This window comes from Sapajus apella, unplaced genomic scaffold, assembly GCF_009761245.1.
Source record: "Sapajus apella isolate SASKATOON/1434 unplaced genomic scaffold, GSC_monkey_1.0 scaffold96, whole genome shotgun sequence".
Lineage (NCBI taxonomy): Eukaryota > Metazoa > Chordata > Mammalia > Primates > Cebidae > Sapajus > Sapajus apella.
In genome coordinates this window covers 6083368-6098228 of record NW_022437036.1, presented here as the reverse complement: position 1 = coordinate 6098228, position 14861 = coordinate 6083368, and the positions used below count along the sequence as shown (strand labels likewise).

At 49.8% G+C, this 14861-nt stretch overlaps 1 pseudogene; it reads right to left on the bottom strand.

The window, feature by feature from the left end:
* Window positions 1-5581: 5581 nt before the first annotated feature.
* On the bottom strand, window positions 5582-6392 carry LOC116535732 (annotated as a pseudogene).
* Window positions 6393-14861: the final 8469 nt, after the last annotated feature.

Here is a 14861-nt window from a genome sequence, read left to right as displayed (position 1 = left end):
AGTACAGGCTCTTTCAATCCTCTCCTTAAAGCCAGATGCATGGACCCTTGGCCCATGTTATCCCTGGCAGAGTCGGGGCCAGCCCTTAAGCGAATCTGGATGGAAGAGCTGTGACCAAGGAGCCAGGCAGACCTGGTCTCAGTTATGTCCCCAGCCCTGGGACCCTGGTGCAACTGCTGAAGCTCCCTGTGCCCTATTTTGTCCATCTGTGAAATGGGGATACTCCTGGCACCTAATTCATGCGGGCGTTGTGTGTACATGATACTGCAAACTGAGTGCTCGGCACAGCACCTGGCCCCCAGCAAGTGTTCTGAAGACAATAGCCATGTTATTTTTAATAAGAATGCTCTTAGCCTTAAACTGCAATTTTTCTACCTGATTCCCCCGTAAGAGCATCTCTTTCAGCCACAGCTGAGACGGAAATGAGGAAATGAACCTGACATCCACTCTATACATCCCTTTGATGAGAGCCACCCTTCAGGACAAGAGACCTCATCGAAATGTAATTTTTTTTCCCATTAATCATCCACCCAGACAGCCCTCAGTTCTCTGATTCTCTTAAGCAAATAACAACCAAAAAAAAAAATCTTTTCTTCAACCTCTAAGTGCAGATTTCTATAATAAAAAGCATGGCATTGAAGCAGTTATCTCCTCTCATCGGGTTTTCCCTTTCATAACTCACAAAAGGTTCTGTCTCTCCCTGTCTCCCTCTCTCTCTCTCCCCATTCCCCATCCCCCACGTCTTCCTTTCTTTGAGGCCAGATACACACAGGGAAGAGATCATCTTGGGCCATGACAGGGCTCCATGATGTCCGGCTTTGAAAAGCCAAGCAACCTTGGGCTTGGCCCCAACCCATGCAATTTCACTGGTGCTTCCTCCCCAAACTCCTGATTCCTCAGCCTCTTAAAGTGGGGATAATAACACTAATAGCTCAGGCTTTCTGATGGTCAGGGACTGCCATTGTTGAATGCATAGATTCAACAAATATTGATTGAATGTCTACTGGGTGCTAGGACAAAGGAACCTAGCCGTGGGCAAGATGCAGTGGGAGGCCTCTCAGCACTTTCTTTCTAGGGCCAGTCCTGGAGGAGGCATTCTTGAAATGGAAATTGCAGAGTAGAGGACCCCAAGACAACTGTGACCGACTACAAATTTGGGGTCCCCAGGCCTATCCTTAGGGTTAATAATTTGCTAAGGAGGACTCACAAAACTCACTGAAAGCTGCTGTACTCTGTCACAGTTACACAAAATAATATAGATTCATACTGGCCATTGGAAGAGACATGCAGAGCAGAGCCCAGGGAAGTTCCAAGCATAAAAATTCTAGTTGTCCTCCCCTGGTGAAGTCTCAGACAGCACTCACTTTTCCTGGAAATCATGTATGACCATACACATGGAGATTTGCCAGCCAGGGAAGCTCATGTGAGCCTCCATATCCAGAGTTTTTATTGTGGTTCAGTCACATAGACATGGATGATTGCTCATGTGGCTGACCTTTGGCCTCCAGTCCCTCCAGAGATCAAATTGGTACTGGCTGACCCAAGACCCTCACCATAAATCATAAGGTCAACATAGGGTGTCTTGGGTGGCCTAAGATCTCCCAGGTAAGCAAAGACACTTTAATCAAACAGGGCATTCCAAAGGCTAAGAGACCACCTCCCAGGAGCCAGGGACAAAGGCCAACTCTCTTTGGACAGTGTTAATTCTTTACTGCCCGTAAGTTTAGCTGCAAAATCTCTCAAGATGTGAACTTCACTCCGATCCGTGTCTTCCTCTTCCAGCCAATATAGCGCTACTCACACAGGTGTGCAAAGATCACACACAACGAAAAGAGAAGGAAAATCATGCAGATGCTCAGCAAACAGGGACTTTTTTTTTTTTGAGACAGAGTTTTGCTCTCATTGCTCAGGCTGGAGTGCAATGGCACAATCTCAGCTCACTGCAACCTCCATCTCCCGGGTTCAAGCAATTCTCCTGCCTCAGCCTCCCAAATGGCTGGGATTACAGGCATGCGACACCACGCCCAGCTAATTTTGTATTTTTAGTAGAGATGGGGTTTCACTATGTTGGTCAGGCTGGTCTCAAACTCCCAACCTCAGATGATCCACTCTCCTTGGCCTCCCAAAGTGCTGGGATTTTCAGGTGTAAGCCACCGTGCCTGGTTGAGCCAACAAGGACATTTAAACAGAGGAATGTGCATCCATGCTGAGGGATACAGAGAAGCAGATAAAAAGATGAGGCACCACTCTAGGAACTGAAGTATGATAGAAGAAACTGCTGTTGGTGAAAAAGGCCATTGTAGCGCAATTGCTATTGAGTAGCCACTTGGCCCTGGGAAATATGTTTAACCCCTTGAGCCTCTTCAGTATCCTTGTCTCTGAAATGGGGCAGTGCTTTGATCTCCTACCCAGGTCTGCTATGAGGAGTAAATGGCACCACATCTAAGAAGCAGCAGGCACACTTGAGGCTGAGCCGGGGCCAGCTCTTAGCACCTGGGCTTTACTCTCAATCCTCGGGGTGAGGCTGGAGGGCATAGGGAGATTCTCCCTGAGGGGCTCTTCTTGGAGGCATCTTTTACCAGGCAGCAGCCTTGACCACTCAGACATTCATTAGTCATTTGATAGACTGATGAATTTGTTCATTTTTCCATAATAAATCCCTGTACTAGGTGTTGGATTTTGAGAAGTAATGAAGGCACACAGTCTCTTCCTTCAAGGAGTAGCCAGTCCAGGGTGGAAGACAGGCTGCAAACTTAGCCCAGAGGTGGGGTGCACTGGCCCAAGCTCAGACAGCAAGTCCTGAATGCCCTGCTCGCAGATGAGACAGATGCAAAGTGGAAGTTCCCCCAATGCTGTGTCGAAGCCAGGTGGGCTGGGCAGACAGGCAGGGGCCACCACTGTGTCTCCGGCCAAGAGGGCTGCGTGTGAATTGGCCTAGGTATCTGTCCATGAGAGAGGATCAAAACTTCAAGGACAGGAGATGAGTCAGGGTGTTCGGAGCCATGAGAGAGGGAGTGGAAAGAGGTGGTCCACAGGGACCCCAAGGGCAGGGCTTTGAGGGCCAAAGTGAGGCAGGGACTTTACCCTGAAGGTGATGGAGAGTCTGTGAAGGGCTTTAATCCAGGGGTGGCACGTTGGAGCTGTGTCTCCAAAAGATGCTCCTGCTCATGGGGCAAGGAAACACAGTTAGAGAGGAAGCAGTAATCCTGGTTAGAACGCACCTGCCATCAACCAGGTCCCGCCACATTCTTCCCTGGAACCTCTGCTTCCTCCAGCTGTCTTGAGAGTTGACTGCTAATGTAGAATGTGCTGGAGCCATCTCCTCCTGGCTTGAGAGAACTCATTGTTAAATATTCAGGAAATTTGTGAGCCTGTTCTTAAACCATTGTAGCTTTGCAATTGGCATAGAGGAAGTGTTGACACCACAGACATTGGCAAAAGCTATAAATCAACACTGTTCCTCCTATGACCACTGATAGCTGGTTTCCCAGAGCACGGATGCTTCTGAAGACTCGCTGTTGCCCGCTTCTCTGGAAAAGTGTCTGTGATTGAGAAGGTCCTCCTTGCCCACCCCACAGGTATCCTACAGCTGATGACTGACTGGCTGGCATGGAGGTTTGAATTCTTTGCCTCGCGCCTAACACAGTTTCAACTCTGTGGCATCGTTCCTGTTCCAGGGTTCCCCATGGGACTGTGCTAGACTCCAGCTGAGACTACATCCTTGCCCAACCCCTTTCTGCCCTCACTACCTTTCCAGCTTCTGCTGAGAGCCCTCCTTCAGTACACGCCTTGGATGATGATCTCACAGCATTTGGCCAAGTGTGGTGCCTGGACCACTTATATCACGGTCCTGGAATCCCGCCCTGGACCTACTGAGTCAGAGCCTTTGGATTTAGGGTCCTAAGACCTGCCTTTGTAACAAAGGCTCTTTGAAACTAAAGTTTGAGGAAGCTTGGCCCAAGTTAGAGAAACAGAACATGGCACTTGTCAGAAGGCCTGCAGAACAGCCTTGAACGGGGAGCCCAAAAGTGGAATCCCACACTATGAACGGACCTCAGGGGTGACATTAAGGAGTTGGATTTTATTGATATCATGTAGCAAACATTCCTGTGTTCCCAGGAAGGGCGAGGTTCTGTGCCAGGTTGGGAAGAGATTACTGAAATGCTAGAGAAAGAAAGAGCTCTTCCTGCTGAGAACACGACTCTTAACACCATATCCCCACGGCTTCCCATCAGCAAAGCCCAGAGATCACTCCAACCACATGGAGACTGATAGAACCAAGAGGGCAAATCTGCCTGGGTTAGGGAAGAATGTGAACTGTGGCTGCAACGTCAGCACTCGGCAGACACTTAGGATGCTCCGCTCCTTTCCAAGAGCTGGTTGTTCCTTTTGATGACAAAAGTCACCTTAAGCCCCAGCTCCCAAGCACTTAGAAACAAAATAAAATTAAGTTTTGAATAACAAGTCTTAAGTTGATGGGGTGAGGTCACTGCTGAACCACTGTGCCAGGCCCAAAGAATGTTTCCATTTCCCGCCGCCTCTCGGGCGACCCCCCTGGAAGGAAGTCCGCCTGCTGCAGCAGGTCACAAATACAGGGCAATTAATTTTTACAGCCCTCTGCTCTCAGCGGCCACCACGCGCTGGGGTGAGGTCACTCTTGCCGCTTTGTTTTCATCTGTTTTAAAGATGTCGGTGTGTTGAGACTCGCATTTCCCCAGTGAGCTCAGATTCCCTGGCTCCTGAGAGGTGACTCTGCAAAGAGCTGCACAGTGGGTGACAGCAAAGACCACTGCTGGATACCGCGTGAGCTCAGATGAGTTCTTCCCCTCTCGAGGCCTTGGTTTTCACAGCCCCAAACGCGAAGCATCGACTAGACTAGCATTTCCCAAATTTCAGTCATTTCTGAACCACCGTCACCTTTTTGGCCTGTCACACCACCTGCACTAGAATTCAAGTCACTATCTTCTTCTGTAAATCACCTCACATTTCTAATTAAACATTTAACTAAAAGGAAGCTTGATATCATCATCATAAATGGAAATCAGTGTTCCTTGCCATTAACGAAAGATAACTACAGAAATAAATACCTGGACCGCAAATGAACATTGCTAAATTCCAGCCAGATACTGCTGCCTGCGGACGGCTTCAGGCTGAAGGCCTCTCTCTCTTTGTTCAAAAGGTAGCTTAGAAGTGTCAAGCCATGCTAGAGACTCTTAGCACCAGATGAAGAATTTTCCCTTGATCTAACCAGAGGGGAATAATTTTCACATTATGTAAATCGATGCCCTAAAATCTAAAATCACCTTCCCCTCACCCAGCAGCCTGCACTTGGAACAACACTGATTTAGATCTTTCCTACAAATCTTTAATTTTGAATGAAGATGTGAAGCTCTAGAGTGCTTCTGGAGCTTTCTTCCAAGCTACCAAGCATTTGGCCAAGTGTGGTGCCTGGTTCACTTGTATCACAGATCCGGGACCCCAACCTGGACCTACTGAGTCAGGGCCTTTGGATTTGGGCCCCAGCACCCACCTTTGTAACAAGGACTCTTTGAAACTAGCATTTGAGGGAGCTTCACCCAGGTTAGAGGAACAGAATGTGGCACTCGTCGGAAGCCCTGCGGGAACAGAGCAGCCTTGAATGACAGGCCCGAGACTGGAGCAAGAACCCAATCTGGTTATTGCTGGCAGTGTCAGCGGCTGTGCACATGTGCAAATAAACGACTCTCTTCTGGGTGAGGTAAAGATGCCTGGTGAACTTATTCCGAGCCAGAGGAGACCCAGCAGATTCCTCTGACTCTATCCTCAGAACGGTGCGGAATGAACCCCACCCCATGAATGGACCCCAGGAGAGACGTTAAGGTGATGGATTTTATTGACTTCGAGCAGCAAACATTCCTGTGTCTCCAGGAAGGACGAGGTTCTGTGTCAGGTTAGGGTAAGATTACTGAAATGTTTGAGAGAGAAAGAGCTCTGTCCGCTGAGAAGCATCAGCCTAGAGCTGTGAGCCTGGCTGGGGTGCCGGGCTGGCCGTCTGTGCTCTTGCACATGGTGAAAACATCTTTCACTTGGAGTTGGCAGCTCTGCCCCCTCTGCCAACAGAAACTTGGAAGGAGCCGAGCCTTTCTGCTTCCCGCTCACCCTCCCAGCAGGTCTGATTAATGTCCATTTTAAGCCAGGACGTTTATTCTGGTTGTGGAGCCTGTGAACACAGGGCGCTGTGGAGCCCAGCTTCCCCTTGTTCGTTTTGTGCAGGGACGGCCATTGGGAGAGAAAAGTCAGGTTGGGAGGCTCTGCTGCAGGTCCCCTCTTTGAAAATCAGATGACTTCCAAGCAAGGGCAAGGATGATCATGTATCCTGAGAGACTGCAATTCTCTGAGCCTCACCTCCTCATCTGAGGCAAGGTAGCCGTTGTCCCTTCCTCATAGGGTAGCTAGGAGGAGGGAATAAAGTCAAGTCTACAAAGCACTGAGCACACACACACAAAGTAAGAGAAGCTGTTCTGGGCGGGATAGTGTCCCTCCAAAAATTCATGCCTCCCCAGAACCTCAGAATATAGCCTTATGTGGAAATGCAAATGTAATTAGGTCAGCTGACATCATAATGGATGAGGGTGGGTCCTAAATTCAGTGGCTGGCACCCTTGGAGAGGAAAGGGGTGCAGAGCTGTAAGGACACACAGAAGAGGAGCCACTTGGCCGTGAGTCAGACTGGAGTTTCGCTGCCATAAGCCAAGGAGCTTGGAGGATTCCTGGGTGGCGTGGAATGGATTTTCTCTTGCAGCCCCCTGCTCTGCCATCACCTTGATGTTGGACTTCTGACCTCCAGAATTGTGAGAGAACAAATTTCTGTTGCGTTCAACCCCCCAGTCTGTGGTTCTTTGTAACAGCAGCTGTAGAACAGTAATGCAGAAACTAATTTACTAAGTATGTACTAGGTACGAAGCATTTTGTTAAACGCATTACAGATGTTATCTCCAATCCAGCCAACAACTGATGAAGGTGAGCCGCCATCACTTCTGTTTTACAAATGGAGAAACCGAGGCCCTGGTGCTCAGCTGCCCAAGTGCACCCAGGTAATTGGCAGAGCTGGACTTTTTAAATCCTTGTCTTTCTGTTTCCAAAATCTTGTTTCTTCTAGGATCGCTCAGCTCCATGAGGTAAGAAATGGGTAGGGCTCTTGTTTTCTAATGGATCTCACACCTGGCAAAGTTCCTGGTACATAGTAGGCCCTCAAGAAAAGTGTAATGACTGTGGCTGGGCACGGGGGCTCATACTTGTAATCCCAGCACTTTGGGAGGTCAAGGCAGGTGGATTGCCTGAGGTCAGAAGTTCGAGACCAGTCTGAGCAACATGGTAAAACCCTGTCTCTACTAAAATACAAAAGAGTAGCGGGGCGTGGTAGCAGACACCTATAGTCCCAGCTACTTGGGGGGCTAGGGCACGAGAATTGCTTGAATCTGGGGGGTGGAGGTTGCAGTGACCCAAGATAGTGCCATTGCACTCCAGCCTGGGTGACAAGGCAAGACTCTGTCTCGAAAAAAGGAAGAAGAGAGAGAGAGAAAAGAAAGAAGAAAGAAAAAAAGAAGGAAGGAAGGAAGGAAGGAAGGAAGGAAGGAAGGAGAAAGAAAGAAAGAAAGAAAGAAAGAAAGAAAGAAAGAAAGAAGGAAGGAAGGAAGGAAGGAAGGAAGGAAGGAAGGAAGGAAGGAAGGAAGGAAAAAAGAAAAGGAAAGAAAAGTGGAATGACTACATTCTATGATTCTGTAAATTCAGAGAGTTTGAGAATTGTGTGTCGTTTATTTACTGAGCCAATAAATAAACAGTATATTGAAGGCCTACTGTGTGCCAGGCACCAGGGACATAGCAGCAAACAAAACAGTCATGGCTGCGGCTTTGTGGAGTCCCCAGTCCAGCAGCGGGGCACTGACACAGAGGAATCGGCCCTGAGAGAAAGCAGGAGGCTCCTGTGCTGGTCACTGTGCTGAGTGCCGTGAAGGACCACGCAGGCAAAAGCAGCACAGAGGCCCTGGGGATGGTGCCTGATGGAGACGGTGTCACCGTGACACCTGGGCTTCTCTCCAAAGGCCCGGGATGCACTCAGGACTGTGGGGGCCTGAGATCAGGCTGTCCTGAGAAGAGTGTGTAAAAGTCTAAGAGTTCATCCCTTTTATTAGCTGTATTGTTTACTCTTTGGAAAAAAATAAAAAGATGTCTGACTTTCTTCCCTTGGCCTCTAAGATGACTGGCCTTGCACCCAGGGGCTTCCAGGTTGGGCCTTCGGCAACAGACGCAGGGTCCCCACAGTGACAGCCCCTCCAGGGAGGAGGCTGTGCTGCCCAGTCTGGGCTTCCCACACTCCCCTGGGAACAGATAGCAGGTGCAGACAGCCAGCCTGGAGCCCCGGAAGTTTGTCCAGGGGGTACAGCCAGCAGTCTGGTTTCCAGAGCATCCCCGCCTTCTAGGGTGAGCTCCCTCCTCCATGCTGATCTCCAAAGCTGAGCCCCTAGCTCAGGAGCTTCTCAAAGATGCAGCCCCTGAAGCAGAAGGTCTGGGAGCGGAGGTGCTATGACGTCCGAGCAGGGTCTTAACTTTGGTTCTCTAAGGGAGAGAAGGAAGGGAAGAAAACAGCTGGAAAAAGAAAAAAGAAAGAAAAGCACTATTTATCTTGATTTTTATCTGATTATAAAAGTAACCCAAGTTTGCGCTAAAAAATTCAAACATAAGAGAATCGGTTGGTATTTAGCCTTTGGTGAGCATAAGAACCGAATGGGGAGATGATTTAAAACGCAGATTCTGTGGGCCCTGCCCTGGGGTGATTACGGGGCAGGCGGCTCATGGGGTGCACGCTTAGACGGGCTGATGTAGAAAGTATGTGCCTAGCCGGGCGTGGTGGCTCATGCCCGTAATCCCAGCACTTTAATAGGCCGAGGCAGGCAGATCACATGAGATCAGGAGACCAGCCTGGCCAACATGATGAAACCCCATCTCTACTGAAAATACAAAAATTAGCCAAGTGCCTGTAATCCCAGCTACTCAGGAGGCTGGGGCAGGAGAATCGCTTGAACACAGGAGGATCACTTGAACCTGGGAGGCAGAGGTTGGGGGGAGCTGAGATGGCGCCACTGCACTCCAGCACAGGCAACAAGAGCGAAACTCATATCTCCAAAAAAAAAAAGATATATATATATATGTTCCACGCCTTTCCAATTAGTGGCATTGTGCAGAGAGAGAAAGTTCTGCCAAGGAGAGACTGCAAGGAGGGTGCGCTCCCACCCCCGGGAGAGACTGCAGGAGGCTTTCTGCAAGAATCCTCTTCTAATTCAAATTTGGCTTTGGGACAGGGCCCAGAGTGGAGTCAGATCCCCGTCAAGCCCCTCAGAGGCTGTTGATGTGCTAGGTGTCAGGTGATGTAAGAAGCAGGGCTGGTCAGCATTTGAAACAAAGCAGAGCAGCCGGGCACGGTGGCTCACGCCTGTAATCCCAGCACTTTGGGAGGCTGCGGCGGGTGGATCACAAGGTCAAGAGATCAAGACCATCCTGGTCAACACGGTGAAACCCCGTCTCTACTAAAAATACAAAAAATCAGCTGGGCATGGTCCACGTGCCTGTAGTCCCAGCTACTCAGGAGGCTGAGGCAGGAGAATTGCCTGAACCCAGGAGGCGGAGGTTGCGGTGAGCCGAGATCGTGAGCCATTGCACTCCAGCCTGGGTAACAAGAGTGAAACTCCATCTCAAAAAAAAAAAAAAAAAAAAAAACAAAGCAGAGCGTTAAAACTCACCAAAGATCATGACACTGTCCAGAGCTGTTGATAAGAAGCTAGCCGGAAGGACAGTCCCAGGAAGACAAGGACATCGACCATAGAGCAAAGATCTGCAGGTTGGAGAGTCTAAGATGTTTCCAAAACTTTCACTGATGTTATGTCAAATTGGCCAATTACTGTTAGTGTCACCAGAGTTAGGAACTTCTCCTTAGAAGCTCAGTGCTTGTTCCTGGTGGCATAAGTGAAAATGTGTCACAGTGTCAGCTCTAATGTTCATACTTCAAGAGCGTGGCCGTTCCCCGCTCTAAAGGCTCAGTGATCATTCTGTTTGGTCCTTAAATGAGCAGATCATTTTCATGGGTTTCTTAAGCCAAGAAATGTTTGATCCTTTATCATGGGATCAGAAAGGCCCAGGCATGTTTTTGGAAAGTTCAGAAAACTCTGCCTACACATGTCAGCTGGGAGGGCTTAGAAGGAGTTACCTGCTACAAATTGGACGAACCTTGAGGACAAGAGGCTAAGCAAAGCAAGCCAGTCACGAAAGGACAGACGAGATAATTCCACTTGGAGGAGGCACCTGGAGTAGCCAGAGCCATAGAGACAGGAAGTAGAACCGAGGTTGCCAAGGGCTTGCGGGAGGGGCAACAGGGAGGTGTTCAGCCCAGACAGAATTTCAGTTTGATGAAAACGTTCTTCTGGGCCTGGCACAGTGGCTCACGCCTGTAATCCCAGCACTTTGAGAGGCCAAGGCAGGCAGATCACATAAATCTGGAGTTTGAGACCAGCCTGGCCAACATGGTGAAACCCCATCTCAACTAAAAATACAAAAATTAGCCAGGCATGGTGGTGGTCACTTGTAATCCCAGCTACTAGGGAGGCTGAGGCAGGAGAATCACTTGATCCCAGGAGGCGAAGGTTACGGTGAGCTGAGATCACACCACCGCACTCCAGCCTGGGTGACAAGAGCAAAACTCCATCTGAAAAAAAAAAGGTCTTCTGATGGAAGGCGGTGAGTTGCACAACACGGTAAATGTACTTAGTGACCCTAAGTCACATACTTTTTTTTTTTTTTTGAGACGGAGTCTCACTCTGTTGCCCAGGCTGGAGTGCAGTGGCATGATCTCGGCTCACTGTAGCCTTTACTTCCCGCGTTCAAGCAATTCTCCTGCCTTAGCCTCCTGAGTAGCTGGGACTACAGGCACACACCCTCACACCCTGCTAATTTTTGTATTTTTAGTAGAAATGGGATTTCTTTACCTTGTTGGCCAGGATGGTCTTGATCTCCTAACCTCGTGATTTACCAGCCTCTGCCTCCCAAAGTGCTGGGATTACAGGTGTGAGCTGCATGCTTAAAAAGATAAATTTTATCCTATGCATATTTCACAATTTTTAAAAAAGCTTCCCCAAATCTGCAAGCATGACGACTTTGAGATTAGCACAAAGCTTCTATCTACAGTGAGGAAGTTTCAGCTCATCTGGAAGCCCCAACTACTAAAAATTGGGGTCCAAGGTTCTCAGGTTCTTGTCACCCCCTCACTGCTTCCCCCACCCTCACTAACCTGTTGCTGCTCCCACTGACATTGCCCTCCAAATACTAGCTCCACAGCCACAGTGGCCCGCGATGTCCCCACCTCTGCTGTCGAGAACCAGCCATCAACCACTCCACACAACCTCTTTTTTCTGTTTATCAACAGAACTGGGGCTGGGAGGGTTTAAACCCAGGCCCCTGGCAATTTCCATTTGTACATGTTAAAAAGGCTTGTAGCCTAAACTTAAGCCAAGTATGCCTCCAGTAAATATTTGCTTCTCTGTGTCCCCGGGGAACCAGGCCTGGGGCCAGATGTTAAAGAAGCAGAGAAAAGGGAATTTATACACTGAAAAAAAATGGGGGCAAGAAGGACCACCAGCTGTTCTACCCAGCTGTTCTGGCCACAGCCTGTCCCATCCTTGAGGATTGCGTGGGTCCATTCACGGTGTAGGAGGTGGACCCTCTGCATGAGGGTCTGTTTTGTGCATGGAGAATTGGGAAGAACATGGACCTGGAGTCAGAGGCCTGGATGCTGGCTCCGTCTGAGCTGGACCCAGAGGGATAAAGGGACGCTCGCCGGTGGAAGACTGTGCTGGTGTAATGCACAGAGGCTCTGCCTGCGTGCACGGGGAACAGAATACATGCTCAGTGAGGGGCTATACCCACGAAGAAGAAAGAGGAGAATGAGGAGACAGAGGAGGAGGTGGGGATGGAAATGGTCACAGCTCTCTCTCGGCCAACCCTCAGGTCAGTCAAGCTGGCTACTGAGGTCCCAGGAGCCCAATTCAAAGTAGTTGAGAAACAAAAGGGAATTTACTGGCAAATTTCAGAAGTAGGTCTTGCTGGCTGCAGGCACGGCTGGATCCAGGAACTCAGGCTCTGTCTTCTGGGCTCTTTATCCTTCTCCCCTCTGCCTGCTTCTACTCGACTTCTGGATCTCCTCCTTCCAAAAGGCTTCTGTCCCTCGGCCCCATGGTGGAGATGGCTGCCCCAGCCATTTTAGGTGTGTGAACACAAAAAGCTTCTTCCTGTCCAGCTCCAAGCACAGCAATTTCAGGGAACGAAGCAGGCCCAACCTCTTGACAATAGGGATGGGGCCATAATGGCTTAGGTCAGGTCACCTGCCATCCCAGGGACGCAGGGACCAGGCTCTGTGATGAGAGTCCCAGAAGAATCATGCCTGCTGCTCCCCAAAGGAGAAGAGTATGGTCCAACATCACGCACTGCAGACCCTTCTTTTCCTTTCTCTTCCTTCTACTGTCCCACTCTTGACACCCCACTTCCCAGGGATCATTCAGACCATCAGATGACAACTGCCAGGTGGGAAAGGACCTGAATGACTTATCAGCCATTTGTGCCCTCTAGTGAGTTCATTTTAGGGGGCTGATGTCATCGCTCTCAGTTAAATGGTGTTCAGATAGTGGAATGAGGCAATGGAGGAGATGCCTGAACGTGGCTGAATAGTTCATCTAGAAGGGAGGCCAGCTTTGTCTTTTGTTTTCTAGCCTGTCCCAGTGAGCCTGCCCCTGACTGGGAACACTCACAAGCGCCTCCACCGCACATCCTGAATGCTTCTGGAGGCCACGGCTGGGAAAGCTATGAGAAGGTAGCCATGGGGGTCTCCCTTGGTCTACCCCAAGGTTTTCCCGGGGCAGCCCAACCCAAGCTTCTTGTGAAGTTGAAGCTGCGTCTGTCACTGCACTTGGAGTGCGTGGAGCACCTTGTGGCGGACGTCAAATGTCATTCCTGCCCTACATCTTGGCTGAATTCATCAGCGCCTTAGGTGATCACAGCACCCATTCCTCTGGCCGCAGTGGTAGGCCCAGTAGCAGGCAGTTGGCCTCAGCCAGGCCATTTGGGCACCTTTCTTAAAATGGCTGTGTTTGGTGCTGGAGGTAAAATGGCTTTTCCCTTTGGGTGTGGAGCTCTGAGGACACCCACAGAGGACAGCTGGGTTGCCATCAGACTGCACGGTAGGGCCGCCTCTTTGCTAGAAGCCGACCAAAAGCCACATAGAGAGTGAGGAGAGACAGAAAATGATCCAGAAGACAAAACTCAACTCCCTAGATCCAGCCATGCCTGCAGCTAGCACTCTCCCAGAATTTCTAGTGAAAATGGGTCAGTACATGTCCTTTTATTTCTTGGCTATTTTGCAGTGGGCTTCTGGACCTGCAATAGAAAGACTAAATGGATCCAAAGATTGTCAGGAAGGAAAGAATAATCTGCCCAGAGTGGGTGAGAATAATCTACCCACTCTAGGCAGGACCCCTCAAGCTGCCTCTGTTGGCTGGCCTGAACTTCTCATTCAACAATTTACTGAGAATCAGGAAAAAACAGCTGGGACTCGTGAGAGTCACCCCATGGGCTCTGCAGCCAGCTGCCTGATGAGCCCTCAGCTCTGCCATGCACCAGCCCTGTGGCCTGGGGCAAGTCACTTCACCTGTCAGTTTCCCCACCTGTAAGTTAGGCAGATGAGAGTAGTCTCCCCAGGTCCACAGGCTATGGGAGGAAAGGCAAGCCAGCAGAAGCCCCCTTGGACCTATGCACAGCCCCATACCCCGCCTCCCAGCTCAGGCAGGCCCTGCAACACTGGGGTTGCCAGCTTACTGTCCATCTTCTTCCTGAACTAGGAGTTACTTGGGCCAAAGATCTTGCTTGTGCCATTCACCATGGAATCACCCCACTTTTGATGGCTCAGCTTTCAGTCAATAACTACTTTGTTAAATGGATGTTCAATGGATGCTGGGACTTCGCCTCATGGATTTGCGACTGGTTTTCTCACCAGGGAAACATGGACACGTCCCTCTTCTGTGATCCTTTCATTGCCAACCCCAGTGCAACCTGTGAGGTCATCATTTCTCTGTGAGAAGCCACAGCCTACACCCTCTGTCAGGGGCCCAGCTAGCCAGTGCTGAGACCTTCCATCTTCACTGTCCACCTGGTAGTTTTCAGGGGACAAGGGTGTTGTGTCATTCATCTTAAGAGCATGGGACAGTCCTGGAATCTTCACATTGGAGTTCCCATTTCTAAGGATTTCTCTGAGTTCCTTGTTGAGGGAGGGGTCCCCGTAGAGACAAGTGGAAGCTGCAGACTAGCTGGAAGCTTCGACAGCTGTCAGGCCTAGAGGTGAAAGTGGCCTGGCCAGCAGGGAGACAGTGAGGTGAAAGTGGGTGTGAGTGTGAGGGGTGAGAAGAACCCCAATTCTGGACCCAGGCTGCCTCACACAACAGGGCACCACCACCTGATGACTCGCCATCATTGGCAGAAGACTCAGGTTCTCTGTGCCTCAGTTTCCTCATCCATAAAACAATGCTGATCATAGAACCTACTTCATAGGGCTATTGTGAAGATCAAACCAATTAACATATGCAAATGCTGAGAACAGCCATCCTCACCTGGTGAGGGGAGTGTGAACCCTTCCCTCTGTTCTTATCATCACAGCCTCTTCATGTGGGCATGACTAAAAGGCCCTGATGTCTCGGATCAGGGGCCTTGCCATTCATAGTTCTACCCCTGGGGGCCAATAGACAGTGGGGAGCTCTCCAAACGCTGGTGCCACAGAATCATAAGATGCAA